Below are 24,287 nucleotides of genomic sequence, written 5' to 3' on the forward strand. Positions count from 1 at the left end.
GCTGCTTGACTTTCATTTCCATATCCAAATGTTCATTTTGGAAGAAAACGGCCTCCGAGATACAATAACTATTTATGCATTAGTGTGTGTGTGTGTGTGTGTGTGTCTGTGTCTGTGTGTGTCTGTGTGTGTGTGTGTGTACACAATTTGAATAAGATTGCCCCTTTTCTTTTTTCTTTCATACACAAATCTTAAGAAAAGACCAAATATTTGCATATTTGCAGATTGCTTCAAAAGAGATGTAATTGTTGGATCTTTGAACTTTATTTTTTGATTGACAGCCCTCCTTAATTTGAAGCTGGACAGGTGTAGGAAGAGGGAGTGCCTTAAGCTGTTTGGTCACCTTCTTTAAACCATATTGTCCCGGTTGGTTGTGTTTATTGTTGCTTTCCTATCATTTGAAATTTGGCTTTTAATACATTTATTCTTAATGTTTTTATTTTAAAGGGTCAAAACTAGACCTGTCAGCTACTTCATCATGATTAATTAAGGTGTAAAAAGAAGGCATTCATTGTTTTAAGGGTCATGAACATTAATCTCATGCTATTTTGTCCCTGTAGGCTCACCGTAGATAGTCGTCCTCAGTGATGTAAAAGAAGGACTCTGCTGCATCTTTGAATGTCTCATTTCACTTCAACAAACTCTCAGACAGCTCAGCTGACGAGCCCAAAGTAATATCCACCTTATGACATCACATATTGACCTTATGACATCACACATTGACCTTTGTCACCGTTCCTTTCAGCTGTTTGACATCAGTTTGTGATCCCTAACCACTTCCTGTTTCTGTGCTTAACTTCATGTCCCAACAATATGGTCCCAACCTTCAATCTACCAGAAGCGCCCTACTTTATTTCAAAATAAAAGCAGGGTTGAACTCAAACAACAAATTAAGTATTTTCAGCTCAGGTCAGGACAAACATAAAATAAAGCCAAACACTTTTTATTTTTAAATGTGAAATAGTGGAATTTAAAACATGAGATTAACATGCGATTAATCACGATTAAACATTTGACAGTCCTAGTCAAAACACTTATTTTATTGATTCATTGATGCAAAGTATTTGGACTACAATTAAGCTTTATGTTTGAGAAGAGTTTAAGAACATCATATTAATAAAAAGTTAATGTATCACTCGTTAAAAGTACAGAAAAAACACATTAAGTCATATTTTATTGGGTATAATTACAAGTTGTATATATAATGTAATATTTATTGTCCTTTGTGCTACATGTGATGTAGCTGACTATTTCTGATTGACAACAGCCTCTCCAGTTTCTGACTCAAACACTTCCTGCAGGAAGGAAGATAAATAGAAATACCAATTTTCTTATAGCTTTTAAACTGATTTTAAAAGTCCAGGTCCCCTTTGAAGTCATCTCACACAAACTGTAACCTTCAAAACTTTCACTTCAAGGAAGCGGAAAAAAACACACACATACACACACACACACACACTAAAATGGATTCTATCTTCTTCTTCTGCAGACGTGATTGACAGCTTGCACGGCCCTCCGTCTTCTGCAGCCGAGCAGCGTGGGAGGCGATGGAGAATCTTCAATAACAGGTGATCACGTCCGAGCAAACAACATCAAACCTTAACACCGGTGTGCCAGAACATCCCGAACAGACGAGTCTTCAGTCTTATAATCACATTTTGGTACGCACAGCTGGAAAGGGGCCTCGCTCTGTGTGTGTGTGTGTGTGTGTGTGTGTGTGTGTGTGATCTCTCTAATGGAAAATGGTGTATAATGGAGGAGAGAGATGGTGAGCTAATGAAAAGGGTAGCGAGGTGACATTTTGAGAGTGAAGTCTGGAGTGAGATGACATTTACAGAGAAGAAGCCCCAAAGACAGTCCTTTAGGAATACCCTCCTCTCTATATATCATATTATATGGGAGCAGTGCAGGAATGTAATAGGAGCTGATTTAACATGACTCCGGTCTGCTGGCAGAGCTTCCCTCTTTGTCTTCAGTTCGTATGATTTGGCTGCGTAATGTTGGGCAGATGGAGGTTGTTGTTTTTAATTGTTTCTTTTCATTGTAAATTCTGTTGGACATTATCTAACAGTCAGATATGACTTCATCATCGATGGATAGTTTCCATTAAAAGATTGGAGCGGCTGTGGCTCAGTTGGTAGAGTCGGTTGTCTCTCAACAGGAGGGTTTGGGGTTCGATCCTCAGCTCCTGCAGCCACATGTTCGATGTGTCCTTGGGCAAGACGCTTAACCCCAAAGTTGCTACTGCTGCTTTTTGGCGGCCTGGGAATGTGTATGAATGGGATCAGTTACTTCTGATGGTCACTTTTCATAGCAGCCTCTACCTTCAGTGTGTGAATGTGTAGGTGTGACCTGCGGTGTAAAAGCACTTTGAGTAGTCAGAAGACTAGAAAAACAAGTTCTCATCGCAGAAGATACACTTCCTCCTAACTCTGTGCCTTTAGTGTCAGGAGGTTTTGGTCAAACATTTCAAAGCCTCCAGATGAAACAAAAAAAAAAAATGAAAACACGATGTCAGCACTCAGGAGGATTTGTGTTCCAAAATGTAGTAGCGATACACGACTCAAACAACGGTTGCAACGACAGCTGGTATCAACCATGTGGTCCAGGAAGTGCTGGACTCTGCTGAATTTGTGTCAGGTGCCTCCTTTTCCATCTCCTTCTGTCTGTCATCCATGTGAAGCTCCCCAATGTAGTACTGCTCGAGCAACTCCCTGGCATCTGTGGAGTGACCCACATCCTCAAAGCTCTCTTTTACCATTTTTGTTCAAGTGATTCATCTTAAAAAAATATAATCTTTCTTCTAATTTGAAGACTGCCATTTTCATCTGCTGTTGTGCTTTTTGGCAGGAGTAGCAGAGACAGACAGAAGACTTGTTTAATCTCATAGGTCTACATCAGGCATAAAAGGGGTTGCATGAATACTTCAAAATAAAATGTTGAGTTTTGTTTTGTTCTTTCTCAGGTTCCAGCGACCAACAGTTTTCCTGCCCACCAAACGCACAAGAAAAGATCTTCAAAGCACATGTTTCAGGTAAGGTGATAAAAACCAAATCCATTTTACACTGGCTGGGTTTTCCATAGACGTCAGCGATCCTCTAGACTACACAACCCATTGATCGTTTTAGTGAATGGTTTCATTGTTAGATTTAGTTATAAGACGTCTGTATTTGAAAAAGGGTTTTCAAAGAATCAGACAAAACTACCAAAAGTGCATCATGAAAAGAGAAGATGTGGTGGACCCACTGAAAGCAAACAGACGCAATTGAAAATCCGCCTCTACATGTTGTGTATTGCAACCATCTGATTTGATGCTCAAAGCATGCTGGGATACCTAGCAATGTACGCGAACCAACCGGGTATTGCCATTAAACAGCTTTTCTTCCTTAGTACATCAAACTCATCCGTATAAAGATTCAGGGTTTGGGTGCATCTAAAGTCTCTTAAATTCATGACAATGAGTGACCAGCAAAGGTGGCTGACTTTAGATGGATTGGTCGCTTTCAGTATGTAAACACGGTCAGAGGAACTCCGGAGTATGATGGCCGGAAGTGAAAGACTGGCAAATCAAAAAAAGACTTATTTAAAGGATAGTTTGGTATTTTGAAGTGGGGTTGTATGAGTTGTATTTGTGAATAAAAAGTATTCTAGCCACAGTGGATAGCTGCCAGCATGGCTCCTTTAGGGACTCTCCTTAAAGACTGAATATGCGATTTTTCACTCTTAAATATAAATCAAGTATATCCTCTGAAAATAACTCTGTGAGTCATGACTGTCTACAATGGGTGTAACACCCGAGTCCCACTGTCTGTGATGTTTTCAGAGTTTTCAGAGTCCTATCTTCAGTTTGTTTACATCGCCAGGACGGCCGGCTGACTCCTCCCCTCGTGTATAAAAGTTGTTTAATTGAGGGACTAGAGAAAAGAAGAATAACATACTGTACTCACTGCTTAACTGTGTTTCTAGATCACGCTCATTTCAGGTAAATTTACATGCAGTGTGAAGATACCAGCATAATAAAGATCGCCAGCATTAGCATGCTAACACAACAATGCAGCGCAAGTTGTTTTGGTTTCAAGCTGGTGCTCAAGGGCGACATCTGCTGGATCAAAAAGTTGCATATAAAGCCTTTAATGGGGCTACGCTGACAGACATCGACTCACAAACACCTCGTACAACCCCTGCTTTAAAAACCCAGAACTATCCCTTAACACATGGTGGCTTCTTCTCACTGCTTCTACTAATCGTATTCATGTCAAGCAACGTTATGTTACATGAATCAGAAACACCAAAAGTTCAACGAAAATGAGTTGAGGATGCACTAACGGTGACGAGGTTTGGTGGTTTGATAAAGGAGAAATATAAACGGGTGATTATTTATGAAACATTGTCACATCTTATTGTTAAATTTGCTAAAACTACACAGTTTTTTTTACCAGGAACACAAATGATGACTTATCTAATATCAAGTCTCTCAGATTGTTTTTATTTTATTTTAGTGGGTTGTGATTGAGACTGTCGGTGTGCAGATGCATTTGACAGCTGATGCAAATATTTGGAGGATTCACTGAGAGAATAATGCATTATGTTGGGATAACGCTGCAGAAAGTATGTCTTCATTATTGTGTCATGTGTCTCAAGAAGACGGACTCTTTGATGGCTTGTAGCAATCCCTTTCTTCTCGTGCGATAGAAAATATTCATATTTGAAGTAGATGTGTTATGTATATATGTATGAAGAGGCTACCATGGAATGGTACACTACAGACCACAGCTATGACCTTAGAAGTGAAAGGTATTAAAACACACATACAACCACACCTCTCACATAGAAAGGTCATACACTTTTACCGTCTGCCTTTACTCTGAAACCTTTCCCCAACACGACATTTCCTGTCAGAAGTTTGACATTTCTTCGACATCAAAACTGAATATATTCTTTGTGATCTAACTTTTTTTTTTTTTAAGTCAAAACCAACTTATGAGGTCACGCCAAGAGCAAGCGCTTACTCCATGAAAACTTTTGTCAAACATTTCCTCCAGTATGTGACATCATGAAAAAAATGTGACTTAAATGTGTGTGAAATCTGTCTCAAGAGGGGCGGCGAGCCGGTTTTTCTCACGGAGGACACGTCCACCGGGAGGGGACTGGTGTGTGTGTCATTTTAGAGAAGCAGATCAAGGAGGGGGAACATTTCCACTGCCACATGGGGAACTTAATCAGGACAGCTTTTCTGAGCCTGAGATCATCTCTGGAGAATGGAGGATAGCAGGCTGTGAAACCTTTGATGTCCCATTCAGTGGACCGCGTGTTTTCCTCAGAGATAAAGACTCTTAATAAGCGTGTAATGACACTGGCCTGACAGCCGGATGTGCCACAGATGGTTTCTGAATTTTTGTATTTGCTTTAGATAATTTGAGGGTTCAAGTCAAGAGATGGTCTGGTGAGAAGCGGTGTTGCATTTCTCGTCGGATGAAAGGTCAAATGAAATGGTGACATATACATTAATGTCGCTGTAATCGCATCAAATTGTTTATTGTTGGATATTTAGGAAGTGCTGGCTCGTGTCCAAACAGATCATGCATCATGGCGTTACAAGAGAAAACAAAATGCAACCTAAAATAAAAAAAAACACAGCAACAAAAAAAAAGCATAGATCAAACTTCCAGCCAATCACAGCACTTCAAAGTTCTTCTACCCACTGCATGCACACACATATATTCACATACTGATGGCCTCTAACCTGCACCTTTTGAATGTATTCTAATGTTCATTCAGACGTCTAGACAAGCGTCATGTGGTTCAGTCTCCTGCCTTTTGACCTTTTAAGAACATGTAGAAGCTCCTTGTTTACTACACATGCACTTGAAATGAGTTAAGAAGCATCTAACGGGGCTTTCACACCTGCAGAAAAACTCCTGAAAAACTCCTGATATTTGCAGGAGGAGCTGTATGTGTGAACGTTAACAGCTGAATTTTTTTCTCTCAGATTAATCTGGAGTTTCTCCCGCCAGACCCTGAGTACTTTTTCCACATAAAGTCAGAGTGGGCTGATGTGAGAACGCAGCAGGATATAATCAGGAGAATTCACCTCGAGCCAGTGAGGTTGTTGACATTGTGATCCAGTTGAACTACACATAGCATTGAAGGTAAATATTCTCATTATAGCATCTTATAGCGGACTCTGTTTCTTCGTCCGCTACTTCTGCTTCATTTCTTTTACATCACATCTTCTCTCTTGAGACCCCCCGCTACCTTTCCTGCCTGACAGGGACAGTCTCCCGCTCTGATGTGCATGTGTGAACAGCCAGGTCAGGAGAATATCATCTGATATTCTCTAGATATTTTCACGAGTGAATATGTGAAAACGGCCTCAGATGCATTTAAACATCTGGCCGAGTTTCAACCTTCCACTCATTCGATATCTGATCTCCCCGATTAAGATCCAGTGATCAGATGTAAGCTCATGCTCATGTTCTAACCCCTTCTTTAAACGGAGCATCTTTATGTTTTCTTACTTAGACAGTTAGACCGTTAATGTAGAGTTCTTTAAATCGGTGGCTCTCAACTGGTGGGTCGGGACCCAGAGGGGGGTCGCGGAGCCATTTTCAGGGCGTCGGGAATGTGTGCCTGGAAACAAATCTTGTGTAAAAAAGTTGGTGAAGTGCTTTTTAAAGATTTACTTCTGGGCTTTTTGCACCTTTATTGGAGCGATAGGACAGTGGACAGAGTCAGAAATCAGGGAGAGAGAGAGAGAGTGCGGAATGACATGTGGGAAAGGAGCCACAGGCCGGATTTGAACCTGGGCCGATTGCTTGGAGGACTGCAGCCTATGTACATGGGGCGCGCGCACTAACCACTGTGCCACCTGCGCTCCGAGAAGGGCTTTTTCAAACACGTTTGTTTTGTTTCCTGCTTCTGTCACGACTGAGGTCCAAACTTCATCATTTTTTTTTTTGATTGGTTGAAAAAAATTAGAAATTTGGGTCCCGATTTTTCATGGAGGAGTTGGTGGCGTGGTCCCTTCGGCTGAACGAGTTGAGAACCACTGCTTTAAAGGTCCAGCTTCATATTTTGTATATATGGAGTCATCGCCTTTTGTTTGTGTGCAAAGGTTCAACGAGGTGAGCATGCTGGATCTTAATTAGAGTCGTTTGTTATTCAGCCTGAGATCACAGGTGGATTTTAACATAAACTATTCCACGGTTCATTAAAGGCATCACAGCTCGGGAAGTGTGTGCGCGCTGTCGTTCTGCCACTTAGATGATGTTTGGCAGAGTTTTATTCATGACACACTTAAAGCCTCCCTTTGTACACACTTTAATGCTTTAGTCATCACGGAGTCTTTTCTGGTACCATCAATGCATCGTCATGTGTCGTCCCATCAATAATCGCACAATGGGCTCATGCTATTGCTTCTGCGGAATCTGACAACATGACATTTACTTTGAACAATGACACTTAATGGTTTATGTCTCAAGCTGCTGTTTTGATGGATGAGACGCACGCATGCCGTCTCCGGCTCTGCGGTTTGAGCGCCTCTCATTGTCTCGTAAGTCATCAAGCTGTGAAGGACGCCTGCCACTACTCGGCTGTGGATCTGCAAACTTTTATTACACTAATAAGAAGCCTTGTTTTTAATTTGTCTATATTTAGACTGATGCTCTTTACACTGTTGCATTCTGGGATGGAAAATGAGAAGAGCCCACTCGTCCCCTCGTTATGCTCTCTGGTTTTAATTTCTCTACCTGTTACTCTGCTATCAACACACGCAGATATAAAAACTGATAATGCACACACGCATGCTTTCAGGGACAAACACTGAATGCACGTCACATCACTCCATCCCTGTGTTTATCTCTCTCAGCCTCTCAATCGCCGTCTTTCTTTCTTTCGCTCCTTGTTGACAGTAAAAACCATTTCAAGGTCCTTTGGTACACGAGTAGCTGTCATGTCTGACGCTCCAAGGTACAGCGGAGTGGATCTTGTTTACTGTCGACCAAATGACAGGCCTATGTGGACACGTATATATTTATGTACACAGCCCGATAAATGGACTGCACAAGGTCAGGCACGCTGCTGGCTTAGAGAAAGATTATTACTATTATGTCTAAATAGAATCATTACATTGACTATATACTCATTTTCTTCAAACTTTAACAAGTCGAATAACGTTCTATTATCATATCAATATATAAACATCTACAAAGTGTCAGTTATCTCACATGAAAATATCCGTTATTTACCTGTGTTATCAGGCCATGAAGCCGTGAAGATTTAACACTTAACTTTCTTAAAGTTGAAATGAATACATCTTCTTTACAGTGTAGTTTTCTAAGAGGAAGGAGAAGACTCATCAGGCTCATGAAACATGACTCATTTTGTGTTTTAGAGTTGGTCTGTCAAGTTTACAGTCCGGCATCATGTTGCTCCTGCATTGCTCGTAGTGCATATACAATAAACAACAGACGTGCCGATATCTGATGGAAGACAGGCATAAATAGCACTCTGTGTTTTTCTTTACTGATGATTCAAAAGTGATGCAAGTGTTGCAAATGTCACTCCCCCCCTCCCATTGGCTTGAGGTGAATTCTCTGGATCAAGGGCGTAGGTTTGGATTCAACATTGGGGGGGGGACAAATTCTGAGCGTCAAACACTTCATTTCCTGCATTCTGTTTTTTTTTTAATCATTTTTATGCAACAATTTGTACCTTTTCTGAATTAATTTATGGTGGAAATTTCTTTACTATGTATAGGAAATTATAATTATTTCTGAATTACTATTAATTATTCAACTGTATTGTTCATAACTTTCTGCATATTCTAAACATTACAGGTGTTTTGGGATGTTTTTTTAGGAATCATGTACATCTCAAATCAAATCTATCAGAGAATGACACCTTGTTATAGCCTTAGTATCCAAAATGTAAAACTACATAAAAGCCGTTGTTATGGCTGACTCACTATTTGGAAAAAATGTTGTCGAGAGTTAAAAAAAAAGCGTGAGCGAGAGTAACGTGCCTGTGCCTGTCTGAAATGATTGGGAAACGTATTTACAGGTCAGAAGGATATATAAATGTTTTGAGCCCCCCGAAATGTTTTTCATTACCTCTTCTTTCGACCTATTAAAAAAAAAAAAGTTTTTTTTGAGGGGGACAAATCTACCTTTTCTAAATATTGAATTGTGCCTCAATTAAACAATGTGTATGTGACGTCCTGTGTTCCTGGAGCCAGCTGCAAGCAGATTCTCGACGAACTTCAGGATTTTGCACTTCCGCATTGGCTTCATTTTTCCAGACCTGAGGTTGCCGCTTGATAAAAACACATTACAGACAATTTGATAAATTGACTGCGTCCTGAACTCCAGACTTACCGTTGCTGCAGAATTTCCTCGTGCACATTTTGTCCCTCAAAAGTGGCATGAAGTGTCATCAAAGTGCACTGCGTCCCCAAGTGTTGCAAATGAACATGATAATGATATGGTAATGATATTATAATCACTGCCTGTTCATTTTCTTCATTTTGTCACTAGAAAATTCATTACATGGCACGGGAAGTGATACTTGGCGCCCTGAGGTGCATCTTTGTGCACATAACGCATTCTGTCCCATGAAATATACATTTTAGTGTTGCGGAAATTTAGGGCATGAAATGCAGCGTGAGACATTTGGTGCTCCGTGTTATTACAGCGATATGACTCGAGGTGCGGAGGGCAGGGAGGGAGCGTGTTGCGTTAATGTAGAGGGATGAAGAGCGGAGTCAGTACTTTATTTGTTTGCCCTACGATTCAGCTCAGCGTTCAGCATCATCATCATCACCAAGTCTTCAGACAAACAGTCATTGTCTGCTACGTTCACGGGTTTCCCCCTCATGAACAAAATGGTCAGATTTCTTTTTTTTTTTTTTCACTTCTTCTGTCGTGTCTTTGACCCAGTTCTTCAGCATGTTGTCTTGTAATTAGACTCGGGTCTTTCGCGGGCCAGAGGCCTCCTTTCTCGAGTGTGAACACAGCTAACCATACATGCATTGTAGTGATCATGTGTTTCGCTCTCTGAGCTCTTTATTTTTAAATGTTACACATGATAAAAAAATGATCTCATCCAACACATGAGATGTTATAAAGCTTTACACATTTATTCTCTCCCTTCAGCTTCTTCCAAGGTCAACGCCATGTTGTGTTCATTGTTACTATTGTTCACCCTTTTTTTATCAGTCTGTTCACAATGACTTGGCAATTATTAAAACATCCAGAGAAGCTAATGGACAAAACTGAAGATGATGTAGCCTAATATAAAAAACTATCTAACGAATGCTTCCCTGCTTAACCAGTCTGCGGGAAGCATCGATGTAGGTTGTAAAGCAACTCTAACACAAAAACAGCTGTTTTTTAGGAAGATAGAAACAGCAGCTATCAGTGAGATGAACAAGAGATCATGCAGAAGCCATCTTCTTTTTGGAGCATTTTTAGTATATTTATTGATTATTTATTGATCCCTGCACTTTTTAATCTTGTTTTTACTGATCACTACTTTTTGCTTTTACTCACCATGTTTTCGGTGGTAAATTATTACTCTTATCTTACTTTGACTTTACTTGATTGACGGTATAGTCTTATTTGTATCTTGTTTTTATTTGTCTTATTCTTACGATGGGTTACTCGACCTTGTTTTTTTGCAAAGGGCTTTTTCTCTTTATGATGTTTTGTCCTGTCCTGTCGCTTGTGTGTGAAAGGAGTACGACTCACTACGTGTCTTATGAAAGTGGAGTTGCACTCTGGGAACTTTGGTGGGCGCCAAAGCGCACCAAACCAAATCTTGTTGCTTTAAGTTTTACAATTCTTCTTGCAAACAAATTTACAATTGAATTATTAACTCATGTCATCCCCTATTTTTAAATAAGCTGCAGTTAACACATCATTCATAAGAGGATGATTCTTCTTATGATTTCTACAGCTGCAAGAGGATAAACCTGCAGAAGATTTATTTACATTTCTTTTTACATATTCATGAATAAACTCTGTCATACATACATACATAATAAATTAACCTGAGATGATGACATGAAGGGATCCAACATGCAACATGTGGTTTCTTATGATAAACAGACTACGTACATATCCCCGCTGTCTCATGTTGCTACTCTTCCCACAGAGCTCTAATCCAGTTAGTCACAGAAAGAATCAAACAATATTTACATTCACACATCCCCAGTAAAGCCAATAAAGAAAACACTAATTCACTGTGTGTGAATGTGTCTGCAGCTCTCTAAGAATCAAAGAGTATGTTCTTCTCCAAATGTACCATCGCTCATGTTTTCTGAACATCCTGCTCTGTTTATCTCAACTAGTTGATTTGTGTTGTGAGGCAGACCTTTTTGGCTTGAAGGTGTATTTCTCGGCACATTGTGCTACATAAGCTACACTGTCAGTGAGGATTACAGTATTTTATGGTGAAAGTTCTCCCCCCTGGGATGTCATTACTTTAAACCCTCCTGCAATACATCAATTTCTAATTAACATTTGCATACTAGATCGTCGGGGGGGGTGTGCCGGAGAGGAGGGGAGGCTGGGTGCTGAGGACTCACACGCATACATTTATGCTAATTAATTGAAATAAAATGAGCCTGGGGCTTTAGATGGGGTGGAGCGATGGAATGCTTCAACACCCAACGGGAGGGGCGGGCTGGATGCTCGAGTGCTGTTAGCGATGCCCCGTGCATCAAAAAAAAAAAAACCCAAACCCCCGAGGGACCTGAACTAAGCTGATGGTTTGAGGAGTTATGTTAGTGTAAGTTTATGTTTCAATAATGTTAAAGACAGCATAAACATATCAACCAAATTTGGGAACTCATATGCAGTCGCATCCAAGTTACAGCTTTAGCAACATTTTGAGGGACCCGATATGGCCCTTATCAAACAATGTGGTTTAAGGATGGTGTGTCACATCAGAAACAAAATGGTTTCAGGGTAACTTCGTCCCATGCTGCAACATCCTGTAGAATAGAAAACATCGGTTAGGTTATCTTTTATTCCTGTAGTTTTATTCCTTAGACAGTATAAATCATGGACATAGCTGCAGTGATGTCACCAATAAGTTTCTAAAGTGGCGTTATGTAGACTATCAGTTGCGGCCCCCATATTGGGAATGCTATCTCCATTTTCTAACTATCGTTCCACTAGAAGCTGGTAGAGAGGCGAAGCTGAGGCGGGTCTATAACCTCCTGGCTAATACCTACAATGCCTCAACAACGCAACTCATAATTATGACTCACTCAACCCATAATTATGTGAGTTCATAAAAAACTGTTAGGCTCAATACAATTGATACAAAAAAAAAGATAAACATCAGTACAGTACGTAAAACAAAAAAGAAATTAGCTATTTCTACTAAATTAAATGTTTGAACCAGGCTGTAAACTTGTTTTATTCTACTGCAAGAACGGGCATTTTGACTTGAGACCCAGCCTCATGTTGGTGGACGGCCCAAATGACAGACTCAGAGGGCAGAACAAACACATAGCTGTGGGAGTGTCACCCACCTGGGGGAGGGGTTACTGCCCTTTGTGATGTCATGAAGGAAAAATCTCCTAACGGCCTGTTTGAGCTCACATTTTCTGAAAAGTGGAGCAGGCAAAAGATGGAGAGGATGAAATTTTCTCATAATTGGGAGGTGTGAAGACAGACAAGGGACACATATTAGTGTTAGAGAAACATGGTAAAGCCTATTTTGCATAATATGTGACCTTTAAAATCTGATTTTAATACAAATATCACCTCTAAATATCCGTATGCCTTTGGACACGTGTATATCTGAGCTCATTCTGTTTGTTTCTACGTGCAGATGTCTTTAATGGTGGGAGTTACTCTGGGAAATATATATCCAAACTTATCAGCTTATAGCTTTGAGATAATTTCCTTTTTATTTTAGCGCTAAACATAAGGCTAATTTTTAACAAAAAGCTTGTTTCAATGTTTTATTGCAATACTATTTCTCAAAACAAGAGCATGTTCAGAGAAATATAATTAGTTATTTCTTATTTGACTGTTACAAATCATGTTAAACAGACACATTTTAACACTATGTTTAAACAGCTGTGGTTCCCCTGGACCAATCACCATATTTTAGAGGATACCAGAGCTGAGCGTTCATGCATCATCCCACAAATGTTCATTAAAATCCAATCAACAGCATTCAGCTGATAAACAGACACACTGAGGCAGATCTATAATCCCTCCCCTCAGTTTCATCTCGGGAACAATTGTCCACCAGTGCAGTGAGATCATTTAACTGATATAATCTTGTAGCTTGCACGCAGGATTAGATGTATAGCGTCAGCATCTCACTGCTTGTACAATCTGTAAACATCATGTGTGAGGCCATGCATGCATGTGTGTGTGTGTGTGTGTGTGTGTGTGCTTGAGTATGTTTGCAGGATGATGCCTTAGAGGAGACAACAACACAAGTGAAGTGTCATGACTTTGCTCCGAGCCACAGGTCTGCTGAGACAGACGGCCTCGACTGTCTCCTTCAAGTGTTGTTGTTGTTGCCTCATCTGAGTGTAAATTAGAGTTTGGAGCAAAGCAGATGATAAATCTGTACTTTGTATGCAGACGCGCTAATGCAAGCAATTCTGTGTCTAGAAATGCACTCCAGGCCAATTCCTATGCTGGCTGACTTATGAACTAAAAAAGAAGAAAAAAGAAACCCACACTCAGCCTTAATGATAGCTAAAACACAGCTACACAGAGGTGTTAACCACTAGGATATTTTCATAACAGTACAAATGAGAAGCAATATTAGAAAACCTGCTGCTAGTTTCCTTTGATCCAACTATTCTCCGATAATTAACTTGGTGTTGCATGTTTGGTTGAATTCAAACCGCCCAAATATTAGACCCACAAAGTCACAAGAGTTCAGTGGGTGGTGGACGAGTCATAATGCTAGTGAGCTTGGACTCAAAACTCACTACTCAGATGTGGGACTCATGTGTTGGCTCCCATTTTGGTAAATATACTTGGCAATAACATAATTTGCCATTTTAAATGATCTGATTGGACATGTCTGCACTTAAAGGAGATTTATTATCCTCACTTTTTCCATTAATGATGTCAGTCTGGGACTCCTATTGAGCAGCGATGTGAGATGTGTAGCTTAAAAACCTCCTTATTTATCTGATACTGACATCAGTAAAATCCCTTATTCAAAGCCTCTGCCTGGAACGCTTCATTTCAGCTGCTGTCTCTTTAAGGCCCCGCCTCCCCATGTGCCCACAGCTCTGTTTGCGATCACAGTAAAATTTGAGTGATCTTGAAAGCTGCCAGGATGGGCATTTCTTTTCATTTGGCTCCATGCTTTGCTCCAATACGTCAGGTTCTGGCCAAGTCTCGCACAATTCTCGTAATGTCTCGTTCAGAGCAGCAGGAAACCACATCCAGGGACTTCGCCAACTACTGTGTATCTTGTGTTTCAAAAAACGTTTAGTATGGATAATAGACGGCAGGTACAATCAGTGAGTAACTTAAACCCTGTAGAACATTATGCAATGTCAAACTCCAAATGATTGCGGATGTTGTTCTGTCTATGCTATGCATGTATACTGAACCAACCCTAATTGGCCCTTAAAAATCAATAAATGCTGCTTTGCATTAGAGCATATTCTCATTTATTCCATAAACAGTGTTTGCTTATCACCATAACTTTAAATGGTATTGCCTTGAGTTGGTCAAACTAAGCAGAAAATAACACCACTACGGGTTATGAATCATGTTCTACCTCTCTACACACAAACATCTGTGATTAAAAGATTGTTGAGGAATTTGTGCAGCTCTGGTTTACCTTCAGAATGATTCTTTTTTTGTACCCTGGGTGTCGCTGACCTCAGACTGCTGGATACTATCAATCATTTTAACAAGGGAAACCATCCTGAGGGTTATGATATTATTGGTCATGATTGTCAGCTCACTATGTGTCAGGTCAGATACAGCAAGCACAATACATTCACCTTCATAGTCTACTTTATATGACATTTGATACAGAGCTATATCAGGATCCCTTTTGTTTCACAGCGTTGACATGCATGGTTCAAGGACAACAGGACCTTTTTCAGAATAATGTTCCCAAATACGATTCACCCTCTTGTTCTGTGATGAATCTGCTCTCCCAGTGGGATGAAATTACATGTTGTGTGTCAAGCTGAGGCAGAGTAATGCGCTCTGATTATCAAGCAATGCACCGAATCTTCGACTATCTCCAAGGAATGCTAATCACTCTTCTATTGGATTTTTTTTCAGTGACGCCTGCCATTAATCCTCACCGCGGTCTGGTGTGATGAAACCGACACACTCTTTTTTTTTTTGAACGTAATTAACTCCCATGATCGCTTTTGAACCTCCGCTGCATCGAGTGCTCTGATCGAGAGAAATTACACCGGGCTATTGCAAGTATTTAATGGACCCACGAGTGTCAATTAATGTGGAGAAGCTTTTCATTGGGCTTTCTTTTCATGTCCACTAGCCCAGGTTTTTATTAAAAAGCACTTATCCCGAGCCTTTGCTTCTGAAATGAACAGCCTATACCAAGGCAGTACAATAACATGCGTCGTGTTGTGATTAGCCTGAGGGTGCTAGACCTCCACCACTGTGGCTTTAGACCCAGCTCAGCTTCTGGTTTGACTCCAGTGCTCCAGGCAAGGATTTGGTTTATGAGAACAAGTTGTACACTTCTGCCAAATTAGACCACTGCTGATATCCCTGAAAAGATGTAATCGAAAGGAGAACTTGATCAGACATTGTACCTAGGAGTTTGCATTTTAATATGTACTGTAATGAGTCTCGTTAAAACTGCATTTTAAAGAATTTCTATGTCTTAGTTACTTCAGATGCAAGTTAGACTGGACAGTAGCGCAGTGGTGGCAAATGGGACAGGATGCTGACCACAAACTGCAAATTCTTACACAACCATGTTGAACTCCAAATGTTTTCACTTGACCTTTCAGTCAGTTGGAAATACTTCCAGTTTGAAGGGAAGGTTGAGTGCTGTTAAGTTGTGTTCAGGCCAAAAATGAAGCAAAGTTGGCCTTTCTAGTGGAATGAACCCGAAACAAGATGGTTTTGCTGTGATTTAATTACAATGCATGGGGGAAAGGATGAAGTAATCACTAATTGATGGTACAGATTTGTCAAATGTTTAAATACATTATTTGTCAGGTCTGGATACAAAAATGGGTTAAGGAAACAACGTTGAAAGTGCTTTTTAATGGAGTCCAGATCAACCTTTGTGAAATGGCAACAAGCAAAATTTCTTTCTACTTATGCTACTCTTGGCATTGCAGGATTTGACTAGGATGCAGGATTCGGCATTGATACACATAGATAGATAGATAGATAGATAGATAGATAGGAACTTTATTAATCCCTTAGGAAGGTTCCCTCAGGAAATTCAGATTCCAGCAGCAGGTAACACCAAAGGATAGAACAGCACACATGTATAAAAAAATAAATAAAAAACACAAGTTATATACAAATAATATACTGTACACAGTAGCAGCAATAGAAATGTTAAGAGAGACATGAGAACCTTCACAAAGGTAAAATATTCTGTCTTTGCGACTGAGCAATGCAAAACTCGTCACAAAGAAAAACCAAGTAATGCTTTTAGAATTAATTCATTTTAAAGGTTGATTGAGATAATGGAGGTCAAATCTTTATACATCCACTTTGGTCTCTTTGGTTACCTTTTCCATGCTAGAAGCATGTCGCCTGAACTCCTGCTTTAATAATAAATAAATAATAATTTGGCAACCCACCCAGAAAGGGATGAGCATGTACAGAGGTTGTTTTTTTTGGTTTTTTGGTTTTTTTTTACAAAGGAACTAACTGTTCTACATTGGTCAGTCCTGATGCCCTCTTTGACGTCGTCCTGAGCAGGGTATTTGTGTCAGTTTCATACTCTGGACCTCATATAGCCCCTTTATTGGGTTCATTTTGTATTGATTTGTTCTGTTTTAGCTTTCTATAGTTACATTCACTTACTCCTGGTGCATTACCCAGGATAAATATACTGTTGGTCACCATGCAGCTTGAAGCAATCAGGGGTGAAAATGTTAATTAAGGTCTTGCTACTTGAAGGCAGCTGCTGGCTGAGTGCAGACTGTTGCTGCTTCACTTTTCCAGCCCAGATTTCTGTTGCCAGGTACCTGCGGCCCCGTGGTTTGAAAATCCATTTTTATTATCTCAAGGCCAATACAGCTGCACTAAGGAGATCCACAGTGTTTGTGTGCTTTGATGGGGAAAAAAAGACTCCAAAAGAAGATAAGCACAGAAGGCGTTGTAGTGGAGATGAGTATCCTTCATAATGTTTGCCCATGTTCTGAATGATCTGGTGAATATAATGCTTGAAAACCATTTAAAGGAACCATTTTCTTTTTTTTGTGCAAAACTAGTTATATTAAAAAAGCTCATTTATCAATATCCAATCAGATGCTGTACATTTTCTCTTTATACATATATAAGTGTCTTCACTATCAACTTTAATCTTTTAGAAATGTTTTTATTGGATATGATTTTAAAGGAAAATAAACTCTTAAATTGAATTTTATTAATGTTATCTAATGGTTTTGCACATCACATAGTGGGCATAGTGGGTTCAGCCCAATGAGTGACTGAGCAAGACCCTCATATTTCACCCAATGGTTGCTGGTACATGTAAGCATTCTGCCATTAGCATGTGGTTGGGTAATTAAGCATCACAGTGTCTCTTGCTTTGGAGAAAAATGTCTCACAAATGCTTTAATTTAACATTTTGAATACCTAATAAACTAAGAAACTCAAAAAAGATCAAATTTGACTTGTCTGTCACAGAGTAATTTGGATAAATTGGCATTTGCTTTTGGACCCCTCTTATATCCCAGAAGTCTCAAAGGTGTTTGATGAAGTGAAGGGTTTGTCAGAAAAAAAACAAAAAAAAAACAGGACTGGAAAGCTTTAACAGCTAATTCTTAAATATTCACCAAATCAGTCTTCCAGAGTTTGCGCAGCCTCTAATCAGAAAAGCGTGGTGGGCATCGCCAGTAATTGATGCATAGCTAATGACTTGGTGATTAATAGACTGGCACTCGACTCGCAGAAATGTGGCAGATCAGAAGATGAGAAGGAGGAGTGGGTTGAGAGACAAAGACCCCGCAATGTTCTGTGACGTGTTCAAGGCCTCGGTACATCATCGAGCCATCGCTTCTGTAAAAATCCACCTAATTAGAGAAGAAAAGCTCAGTGCTGGCTGTGTTTAAAATGTGATGGGTGTTAATTAGGTTTGTCCAGGCATATGGAGATTTGCCCTCTGGATTAGCATGGCTGTGAATGACGACAAAGGGGGGGAGGGATGGTTTGTTTCTTTTTCTGGCTCCGATTGGCTCCATGGCCTTTGTGATTGCAGCGTGTCTCGTCTCTGGCTTGTGTTTGGATGAATACGATTCAATGAAAGGTCCTCTGGGTTTGGTAAAGGTCACAGTTTTGTTTCTTTTGACATTGAGGTAACTGTATAAGACCGCTTTAACCCCCAACTCAACAAGTCCTGTACTGGCCAATAGAAGAAAGACATTAATTACTGACATCCTGTTTGCTCTAATACCCTTCACATTCAAACGAGGGTCAACGTTTTCCTCATCTGTATGCAAAGCAACACAAAAGAAACTATTAAATACCAAGAAATTTCCTTGGCCGGGTCACCAGTGCTGATAGATGAAATCTGTGGCTGCATCTGAGGATCCCCCCGGATGTGAGCAACAGCAGTACACAATGCCATTATCGCATGCTGTGTGCCTAGCTAAGACAGATGGTCCTGAGGGACCGGTGAAGCATCAACCCCCCCCCCCCTCCTCTCCCCAAAGAGACCATTGGTGGATTCGGCACTGTTCAGGGCTAATATTAGCCACAGATAAGGACACCTGCAGAGGAAGGACATTTGGCATCTAGCAGAGATACAGGGAAACCTTCAGTTCAGCTATATATAGCCTGGAGAAATGAGGATAGGAAGGCCTGCTCGCTGGGATGCTCGCTGTCACTTGCTTTCCTGCCTTGAAAAATGTATCTCTGGGAATAAATGGATTCCCCCACTCCTTTTGATTCTCGCCTTCTCAGGATACGATTCAACCCCTTTTTTTTTATTTTCTCGAGAAGATTTTTACACCACATCTGCACAATAAGCATTTAACCAGACCTACACAATTAAGTCATTTTAAGAACACTGAAAGCCTTTTTTTTTATATTATTCATTGAAGTCATTTAGGACCTGTCTCAACTTAAGCCATTGTTTTGCAATCGCTGCACCCATTTTCTTTACCAACCCAATTCAGTTCAGGTCTCTTGGCGCTCAGGGTCCTCAGCGTCAAGAGGCTCTCGGCGTTCCATGTCGCTGCGCTCTCAAAAATAGTTCAACTATTGGCACCGTCGTCAACGACCAATCAAATCAAGAAGAGGCGGGACTTCTGATATCAACTTCACCAACAACAATGGAGGAGAAATGACTCGTCTTTTAGAAGGTTCAGCTTCAGGTCTAAAGCTGCTGCTAATGCCAGGACGGGACATATGTGTTGTTTTTTTCTTGGTAAAACTTGCTAGAATAATAGCAAATATAAAGCATATGAAGCCATTTAAAACAGAGCTTAAGGTCACTACTGAAGGTGCCTAGCAACAGTAAGCGTAGGTGAGAAGCCCAGTTAATAAAAATGGAAAATAAAGTGATCCTTCTCATGGGGAAGACCCAAGTCCCTCTGAAAGGCTGGTGACATTGGATGATCGGGGGAATCAAAGACATTTCCATCAGGATGTGAGAGTTTAAGTTTCATGTGAAGCTGAAAGTAAATCTTAACGTTCTGCTTTTAATCCAGATCATAACTTATTGTGTTGTAATGTCTCTCAAGTTGGGCTGCTGTGGCTCAGTTGGTAGAGTTGGTCGCGTCTCAACTGGAAGGTTGGGGGTTCGATCCCCAGCTCCTTAAAGCCACATGTCAAGACACTTAACCCCGTGTTCCTCCCGCTGCTTCGTCAGAGTTGTATGCTTGTGTATGAGTGGGACTAGTTACTACATAGCAACCTCTACCATCAGTGTGTGACATGGGTTGTAAAAGCGCTATTCAATCTCAAGTCCGTTAACCATTTACCAAAACACAACTGTAATAATGTTTTCTGAACCTGACCAATTAGTTTTTCATCATGCATGTAATATAATCACCCCTGATAGTTGTCAAACTTAGGGGTTTTGGTGCCTAAAGTAGACCTTATTGGGAACTTTTCACAACATTAATCACGTCTTAGAAAGGCTTTCTTCTTCTCCATGTGGGCTTTAAATTGGCTCTGTTTTCCTAGGGTTAACACTTAATTGTAGCTAATTCTATGCGGTTATTTAAAGCCGTTCTTAGAGGTTGTAGTAGCAGATATTTCTGTTAGTTCAGGTTGGTTGGGCACGATGAAGTGCACGCTTTTGGAGTTAGTAATGTGTGATAATTTGATTTGAGAGAACGTCCTTCACCCAGAGGAACAAGGTGTTCAGGTCCATGTTGGCTAGTATCCACCCCCGGGCTGTTTGTGCCATGTTTCGGATGCATTCTGCTGCTAGACACATGCATGCTATTCATCAAGCAGGTACACCAGACTGGGAGCACAGTTTGCCTGTCACCTGCGGCACAGCCAGCCTGTAATCAGGGAAGTGCTCCTCTCTCCTCCATGCATATTCAGCAGAGGACGGATGGAGAAAATGATTGGAGATTTGAAAAGTGAGGTTTTACTAATGCAATTTAGTTTAAAAATCCAAAAGTGGGTGACCTTCTTTTTCTTTAATTATGATTCATTTGATAAGGACAGATACAATATACAAAGACAAACTGAAAACAGCAATCCAATGTGAGTATCACAGTGTTTATAGCGGATGCTATCTTGCAACACCTGTCCCCTTAAAGCAGGTTTAGGTCAGTGGTTCTCACCCGGTCGAGCCTCAGGACCTCCTTCATGAAACATCGCTACTCAGATTTCTTACATTTTTTAATCAATCTGATTTTTTTTAAAGAAAAATTGGGAAATTTGGACCTCAGACGGCACAAAACGTGCTAAAACAAAGATACTGAATGAAACAATCGTATTTAAAATAAGCGCTTCAAAGACTTTTTGACAGCATTTTTCTTCCAGGCACTCTTTCGCGACCCACTGCAAACGGATCCACTAAACCACTTTATGGTCCCGACCCACCAGTTGAAAGCCACTGGTCTAGGTGAATGAGAGAATCAAGCAAAGTGATACCTTTCTTATAGTAATCCAAATGTCAGCAGACATAGCTCGCATGTAAAAAAAAGCTGCAAAATCTATATTAATAAAAATGAATATATTTTGTAGCTTTGAGCTTTAACTTGACCTTTATTGCTGTCAGCTCCAAAAGTTCTAAATGTGTTATTTGTGTCTTTTAGTGTCTCATTTTTTGGCTGCTTGTTGTTTGTGTGGCATTGTGCTGCTGCTTATATTGGCCAGGACACTCTTGTAAAATATTTTTTTATCTCAACAAGTTTCTTTCCTGGTTAAATACTTTTTAAAAATGACATTTGTCTTAGTTCTATAATGATGAAATGTTGAGGACCTCTGTGGACAAAGCCTCACATTTGATCTCCGTGCTGATCTTGTCCTGTGGTGAAACCATCCCATATTTCACTCATATGAGGATCTTTCCCTGAAAATGCTAAACTGAGACACTTCTCCCGTCTGCTCACTGCAAAACCCCCAGAGGCAGCGCACGCCGACATTAAAAATAACAATATGACAATAATCAATCTTCTTCCTGATCGTGTGGTTTGCCTTTGGAGGTCATTAAGAGGCATCATTATACACTTTAGTCTGTTCCATAACGAATAAGAATCTCCTCAGAGCTGGTTTAGCATAGAAAATAAAACGTATGTGATGATTCAAAGTGGGGATCTTCCTCCCCTGCCTGTCACCCGTCATCTTGGCACAGTTTCAAGTCTCTCCAGTGATTCTGATGTATTTTTTAAACTCCACATTCCTCATGAAAGACGATGTTAAAATAGACGGCGCTCTGTGTCGATGGCCATGAGGAGGAAAAGACAGCCGGTCTTAAGCCTCCAGTAGCTGTAAGCATTACTATTTGAGCGTCTTGGGTGGAATAAAATATTAATTTGCGGGCACATCCGTTTGATTTTGAAACATTTATTGCCCCTTTAAGAGTGTTCTGTTTAAAAGCGGCTCTGCGGTGGTGGATTAAGACCTCGCTCCCCGAGGAGGTCAGCAGCAGCCGAAGAGCGCATTCAACTCAAAGGGGAAAAAATAAGTCACATTATGACTGCTTTAACTTTTTTTTTATGAGAATTAACTCGACTTTGAATGGACCTGGAAACAATCAACAGAAAATCTAATCATCACAATACGGCATATTTGTAATTAAAATTGTTTCAAGCTGTTCATATTAAAAGTGTTTGCCTGATAATTACAGGGTGCCTCACAAGTACAAGCGCCTACATGCTTCCTATTCATAGTTCCATGTCGCTCAGTGGGAAAAACACCAAAATAACATGTTGGAACGGGAGGGACTCGTTCACACTTAAATATGTGCTCAATGTGCTTTTAATTTAACTTTTCTCCAAACGGCATATCATTATCTGGATGTTGCTTATTTCAGAGATCGCAGCAAAGCAAATACAGTATGTTTCTAGTTTATTAATATTTAATTATTTGGGTGGGATATCCACTTTAAAACAGATATAAGGTTGCACCCATATAAAAGACTTTAAATCGCATGAATTAAAAATACAAAATGCAGAGAAACTTTGCCACTTATGCTGCGTTTCCTTAAATATATTCAAAATGTAAGGCACTTCAGAATCATTAAAATATTCCCAAAGGAGGGGGGGGAGGAGGGAGGGGGAGAATACAGTCGTGTATCTGTAGTGTATATTCCCTCAAGTAAAATTCCCTCTCATATCAGAGTAAACATAAAAGAGGGAACGTTTCCACTTGTCCGCCGTAATCAGCAGCTGCGATGGTATCAAATGTTTCACCCACATGCATTTATGATACTTGATATTTCCTTCCTCCAGCCTGTGTAGTATACCTGTCAATCTCTGGGTTTTTCATTCAGCGTGTGATTCATGTGTGGGTTTCTGCATCCATATATATATATATTTATTATCTACACACCTCGGGGTGTACATATGTGTGTTAAAAACATGTTTACACTTCTTGCCAACATAATGTAGGAAGAGTGTGAACGAGTGATTAGCTGTGATTAGGACCTCGGTTGAGAATAACATTAATATTAAAACACTGGTGAGGTGTAGGTGACAGTTAAGGTTAGACACGGTCTGTAGACGAGACGAAGACAGAATGAAATATTCATAGGTACTGCATCGCAAAGCAAACGGGGAAAAAAAAAGTTGTAGTTCATTCAGTGGTGCCCAACCTCTGCCAACAAGAACAACAAACAATCAGTTCCACACATATGTTTGACAAATGGTCAAATGTAATCAGCAATAAAAATGTAGATTAAAAATGTTCTATGTGTCTAAATCCAGGTTCCTGCCCATGCACAGCTTTAAACAAAAACAGGGATCTTAAAGAGAATTCTGAAAGTGACTTGAATCCCGTATGGGGAAGAGAAAATGGGAGTTATGTGAGTAGCCCTGATGGAGTAAATCAGCAGTCTTACCCCTAATCTCCACATACTCGGTGCACGCCGCGGTCCGTCCCACGTCTGGAACGTGAGCGCAGCAATGATCAGCTGTACACACATCACAGGAGAACTGCAAGATCACGCTGGAATAAAGAGAAAAACGCCACAACAACATGTTGCTTTGTCTTCCTGAGGATGATGGAAAATAGGATCTCAGGTCGTGTTTTTATTTTGGAATTCACCGGACGCTCTCTGTGCGTTTCCTTGTCTGACTTGCTGTCTGGACGCGTGCCTGCAGTGTACTAAGGAGAAGGACTGCGACCCGCATGGAGTATGTGGGGATTGGGGACTGTTAGCCAAAAGCTAACGAGTTAGCCTCTTGTCACTGATTATACTCTTGTACCTGTTGGGTGTATGCATTGCGAGGCTGAATTAGTTCTGAGGAAAGGAGGCCGTGATTTTGGCACATTGGATTGATTTCAAGCTCTGAGAAATGACATTTCAGTGGAAGTGCTCGTAAGTGTAACAAACCGGTCTCTGTGCTCTTGAATTGTTCGCTTCATGTCAGATCGTCTCCCTGCTCGGCTTCAAGCAGCTCCAGCCTGTATGTGGTCTGCTGGCCTCTT

The sequence above is a fragment of the Labrus bergylta genome, chromosome 4, assembly GCF_963930695.1.
Source record: "Labrus bergylta chromosome 4, fLabBer1.1, whole genome shotgun sequence".
Taxonomy (NCBI): Eukaryota; Metazoa; Chordata; class Actinopteri; order Labriformes; family Labridae; genus Labrus; species Labrus bergylta.